This window comes from Mercenaria mercenaria, unplaced genomic scaffold (assembly GCF_021730395.1).
Source record: "Mercenaria mercenaria strain notata unplaced genomic scaffold, MADL_Memer_1 contig_166, whole genome shotgun sequence".
NCBI classification, from domain to species: Eukaryota; Metazoa; Mollusca; class Bivalvia; order Venerida; family Veneridae; genus Mercenaria; species Mercenaria mercenaria.
Window position 1 is genome coordinate 30,603 of NW_026459654.1, and position 6,355 is coordinate 36,957.

The 6,355-nt window shown below is 33.8% G+C and overlaps 1 long non-coding RNA gene across 1 annotated transcript; it reads left to right on the forward strand.

Moving 5' to 3' along the window:
- The first annotated feature begins 791 nt into the window (after nt 1–791).
- LOC123537488 (uncharacterized) lies at nt 792–4,323 on the forward strand. The gene is made up of 4 exons (XR_008368885.1): nt 792–920; nt 1,791–1,892; nt 2,443–2,563; nt 2,814–4,323. It is a non-coding gene; the product is annotated as an uncharacterized LOC123537488 (long non-coding RNA).
- The last annotated feature ends 2,032 nt before the right edge of the window (nt 4,324–6,355 follow it).

The following is a 6,355-nucleotide window of genomic DNA, read 5'->3' on the forward strand; positions in this document are numbered from 1 at the left end:
TTAGCTTTACTCATTTTGAGACATATCTGAGAATGTTAAACACTTATATAACTAATAACAATGTACAATTATGTTTAAAAATAAACAAATTAGTTTATATTTGTTATGATATTTCGTTTTAACTTTGAAATTAAATTATACAATATTCATACAGAAAGTGTCGCATATATGTATATGAAAACAATCATACTGTTTTAGCTCACCTGAGCCAAAGGCTCATGATGAGCTTTTGTGACCTCTTGATGTCCGTCGTGCATCGTGCGTAGTCCGTCCGTCAACAATTTCAAAAAAAATCTTCTTCAAAACCACTGGACAGATTTATACCAAACTTCACAGGAATGATCCTTTGGTAGCCCTCTTTCAAAATTGTTAAAAGAATTGAATTTCACACAGAACTCCCACACATAACTCTGGTTGCCATGGCAACAGGAAGGAAAAAAATATTGTCCAAAACCGCGTAGAGCCTCGATATTTGGCATGTGACATCATATAATGGTCCTTTATGAAGATTGTTCAATTTATGACCATTGGGTGAAAGGAGACCTCCTCCAGGGGGTCCCATGTTTTACATTATCCTATATAGGAAATGTCTGAAACTGCAAGGCCTAGGCTTTTGATATTTAGTCTGTTGCATTGACTAGTGGTCCTCTACCAAAATTGTTCAATTTATGCCCCTGGAATGAAAAGAGGCCCTGACCTGGGGATTCCAAGACATTAGACATTTATAGAAAAACATGTGATAAAAGAATTTGTGGTTTCCCAAACATGTCGAAAAGCTTTATCTCGTATTTCAGTGCTGGGAACAAGCTGCACAGGACATACAGATTGCACGGATCATGTTCAAAATTCAGAGTGTTCAGCTGCTGATGAATGCTCTTGTGCAACAAATTATATCCAAGATGGTAATGTTTGCGCCAAAGGTCAGTAGATATCATATCTGTTTTAATTAGTGAGTACAACGCACATCAGATTCAATAGTAAAATCATTGATAAATGAGCTATCAACGTAACATATATTATCAAAGGATATTAAATTGAATGCATATTCTCATAACAAACAAATACATTTTATAAGATCGTTAATCATATAGTTCATTTCCTTTCCGTGTTTTTGACACCGTAAAGTAACACGACTTACAGTTTCATGCCAAGGGTTTCTATAATTTATTCACTATAGTATTAATATTATATTGTCATGCGGCGTAACCGTCCGTAACATATGTTATAAGAATAAACAATTGGCTGAAGGTGCGGATTGAAATATCTGACTCATTGGTAATTGTTTAGATAAGGTGTTACAGCACAAACAGCTAACCGAGAGCCGGATGTTTCCATTCCCACCTACAACCAGAGACCATACCATATTTTTCAAATACTATCAGAAATAAGATAAAACAAATGTTTTTATTTTATGCACTATTGCTTACAGTAGCGTATGAGTTTATACATTTATTCACAAATTACAACACGCGAGTCATCTTACACCCTTGAGTGCAAGACGGTTTTTTCCAGCACAGGAGAACATCCTGTCTGGCATGCAAGAATGATATTTTGTATCAGCTGATCGATTGTCTCGGAACAGTGTGTTATTTCGGACAAGTGCTTTTATTCAGATTATAGTTCATTGCGCTGTACATTTATTTAACTTTGTCCCAAGGCTCTATATTTATATGATTAACGTTTTTATAATAGATGTAAGTATGCCTTATCATTTTCATAAGCACTGATTAATGCTTTTCACATTCTTTCATTCTGTGAAGCAATGTTTTGCTTAAGTATTTAAATTACAGCATTAGGAGAAACATGCTCGGCTGGCGAATGTGTGACTAACGCAGAATGTGACACGACATGCAAATGCTCGGATGGATTCATTGATACAAACGGGCTTTGTGGTATGATGATGACTTTTTATCACTAAAGTTGTCAGATAGTATAAGTATAAAAAATTGTATATAAGTACACACTGCTTGTCAGAAATCTTAATACTTTATTATACTTTATTATATCAGATAGATATGTATATTACAAAATCGTATATGTTTGTTTTAGGTATTGAATGAATAAAAAAACCTAAGGTAATCCTATAATTTGCGTGCACTAAGTTAAAGTAATATTTTGCTTTCTAATTATGATTTCTGGTCTTCCGGGCCTACACGTTAAATATAAAATTATTCGGCTTATCCGCATGTATTTGAATGGAAAAGCCAGTGGCCAGTAATTGGCATGTCCGTTTACATTTATCATTAGTCGACATAACATACTGTAAGATATACATGTTGTGTCAATAATGAGTTACTGAATCATAGTTCTCAACGAAACAAATGGACTTTTACTTGCAAACAATTTGATACATTTACATCATAAGGAATCGTTTGAAGCTCCGGGCAAGATAATTTACAGTAGGCCTCTGTATTTTCGTGTGTGACATATTTACTATTACAGCTGCTCCATCTTCCGCAATCACAACGAGACTGTCAGCCAGTGTAGCTGCAATGTCGATTTTAGGCATTGTCATTCGAACTATTTTCTAAGTGTGTGCATGCAACAAAATATCCAACGAAAGGTAGTGTATTGTGATTATTCTTCACTCTAAACACAATTCAAGTTTGATTTTATACGAAACTATGCGTGCTGTAGTAAACTATAGTTTCAAGTTTTGTACATTTATTATTTAACGCATATGAATCCGAAATTTGTTGCAATAACAGGAGTCAGTACATTTAAGCAAAACACAACATATTTATTTTGTTTATTTTTGATGTTGATGTTATAATCAATACTTTATAACATTGTATATTTCTTTTTTTTTTCAGATATATAGCCGGACTGACACATATATCATCTTCACTTTCAACTTTACCTTATTATAGATATTTTCTGTTTTTAAACAATTATATCCCAACCTACTTATCATGAATCCAAACTAAATAAATACTAAGTCTTGTTAAAATCAGGGTTTGGTCACACTTGGATATTTCTTTCGTTACTTGAAATACGGATAAAGACAAATCCTTTAAATAGATTTAGAATGTTATGCTTGAACACAATTCAAACCTGTAATAAAGTGTACCTGTCTTACAAATGAACAGTTTTCTTCAATCTGCACTTGTTATAAATCATTACATGAATAGCAAAAAGTCAAATGTTACAATAATAATAATAATACAACATAAAGCATAACAACAACAGTATGGACAGTGATATTAAGTTTGAATAAATTTTCCTACATGCATTAGAAGGTGTGGCTATATGGCTATTCTTAAAAAAAGACAGACATTTTATGTATGTCCATCGTGACTTTCTTGATGTGTTTTCAATCGTATCGTAGCAATATTTACTACAAATTATTGTACAATACTATCATACTATTTATTATTGACAACCTTCTTGCATGTCAGTAAACGAAGTTTTACTTTCTCTCTGTCAGTAATTTACAATTATATCAATAATAGAAAACATGTTATTAATTTTGATTCATAATTCGAACGTATATGCGATCACCATATGGCTATTTCCTTACGATACAGAGTTTTCATTGTATGCCTATCGTGTTTTTGCTTGCTGTGTTTTCAGAAGTGACATATAAGCGACTGTGTGTATCTTAAAATATCAACTGTTTTGATTCTAAATCAGCAGTTTTAGTTAGCATGTGGATATGTTTCAACGAATGGCATTAGAATTATGTTATTAAACATACTTAGAAGAAAGACTGATTGATGTGTATGATTTATTGGTTGGAACAGGCTAGTAGACAGTACTGAGTAATGTCTCAAATAATATGCATGCAGATAAATACAAAAACGCACCAGGCAGTATGGTTTGAAAATTTGATATAGGATCTTTGAACACTTTTTTGATACGAAGATAGGTACAACTTTTTATTTAAATTCCATTCCTTATTTTACTTAATTTCTGGATTGAATTTTCATAATATTTGCATATCGGTTTAACAATTATGCATATGAGATATTATTCCTGTCGAAAGCCATATGAGTATGACTAAATGGTATTGCTTATTTAGGATTACATATTCCCTTTTTATGTGTCGAGTGAAATGCAAACTTCAGATGTTGTGTAATTAAAAAGAACTACAACTTACTACTATGTATAAGCATTATTTTGACTATTAATAAAATAGGTACTTATTACACGTATTATATACATCTATGTTCAAATATTCTCGGACAATGAATGTTACAAATGCAGTCATACATTTAATGCTTATATTTATATATCATTATTTTATATCAGCTGTTTGTTTCTTCAAAGTATATCTATGTCAGCTATTCAAAAACATTTTGGTAATATATGTAAAAGATAGAAAAGTACTAATAGTATGTTATAAACAGTTGAATCCTATTCAATTGTGTTGTTTTCTTTTCTATATGGAACCCTTTTCATACTGACAAGTTAAAGTAATACAAACATAACGCCAAACAGAACATTGATTTAACGACATTTTGCTATCTATTTCACATTGTATCATTAATTTTGACAGAAAAAGTAACGTTGCCAATGTCCGGTCCAGTGTTACCAAGTCTTGTTTGTATCAATTTTGCTTACATTCAATTGTACTGACAGGTTTTTGTTTGGTTGGATTTGGTCTAATGCCGTTTTCCAACAGTACTTCAGTTATGAAACGGCAGGCAGTTAACCTAACCTGTATTTTCCCGTCTTCTGTACCAGTACAAACCTGTTCTCCCCAAGTAACTGCCAGCTTCCCTATATGAATCAGAGATGGAGTACAAATGACTTCAGACATAATATCCTTTATTATCAAATCGTCACGGAGAATATGTGCCTCGGGCAGGGCTCAAACCCCGCGATCCGTAGATCTGCGCTCTACCTACTGAGCTAAGCGGGTGGACTTCTGTATTGACAGTTTTCATTTTTACTGAAATTTTTTATTTTTTATTTTTTATTCTGTTCATTACACATGCGATCTTTTCACTAGGTCATATATACCTTTATCAGCCTAATTGTACAGCATAAACAATTTTGCTGTTTAAAGAAAAGATAGTGAATAAACAACATTTGAAAAGATACAAAGATTACAGATTGAATAATGGTAAGAACGTATAATGCGACGTGGTTAATTTAAAACAGATTTAGTTCAATCGAGTCTCTTCAGCAGAGATAATTAAATGTACAAAAACAAAATTATTTTATTCAGAAATATCGAATGGACTCCATGATCCTTAGCTACAAGAACATATAATGTGGAGCTTTATTAAAATGTAAAAAACAAAGACAAATATCAAACAGGGAATGCCACGTACAAAAATCGCAGCCTCTCCAAAACGAAACCTACAGCACGCAGACGTGCACACCACAAACACACACACACACATACACATACACGTGCACGCACACAAAGCCAACACACGAGGACAAAACGAACAAACAAAGGAACACACACACACATACACGCACACACACACACACACACACACACACACACACACACACACACAAAAACAAAGTCAAATATCAAACAGGGAATGCCACGTACCAAAATCGCAAAGCCTACACAAGAGGACAAAACGAATAAACAAAGGAACACAGTAGGGCACCGCCTTGGAACGGTCAGTGGCAAAAACACCACTGGGGAGCTTAAACCGGTTTATGGTGCGCACCCAACCTCACTCTTACCCCTACCATGTTCCAAAGACACGGGACAGTGTAAATAAAAGTAATCCCCTCCAGGTGAATCTCTAACACACGTAATGGAAACAAAAAGGCATGGCATGTAAAACACAAAAATGCTCGTGTATAACAATATAAAAAGCAAACCCTTAGAATCAAAAACGTATGTACTCAATGCCTTTTCAGAAGACAGAGCAACAAGAGAAACACCCTTAAGGCCCGACGAAACAGGCCAGAAATCAGATATCAAAACAGTTCAGTCCTGGTACGATTTAAAAACTGCTTATCATAGAGTCCTCCCCCTCATCCGTCAGACACAATCAAAGAGGGAAGCGTAGTGTCCAACTGTAAACGGGTTGAACACTAAACATTCGGTTCATGCGGTAAGTTCATACTTTATCACCAAGTGAAGACCCTATACACGCATTACCGCAACAGTAGTTGCCTTGTATATTTATTTCTCATTTTCACGTATTTTGTGAAATACTTTAAGATACTATAGTGTGTGCTCTTTTTTTCTAGAGATAAGAATGACCTAAAAGAAAACATATGGTCTTATGTTCGGATGCTTTGATTTTATTATATAAACGATCAAATTATTCAAAAGAATATAACTGTGAGTATAAAGATTGAGAGTTACACTGCGAGTCATTTGTGCACAACTGTTGCAATGGTCATACATGTAAGCACAACACTGCACGAACAAACA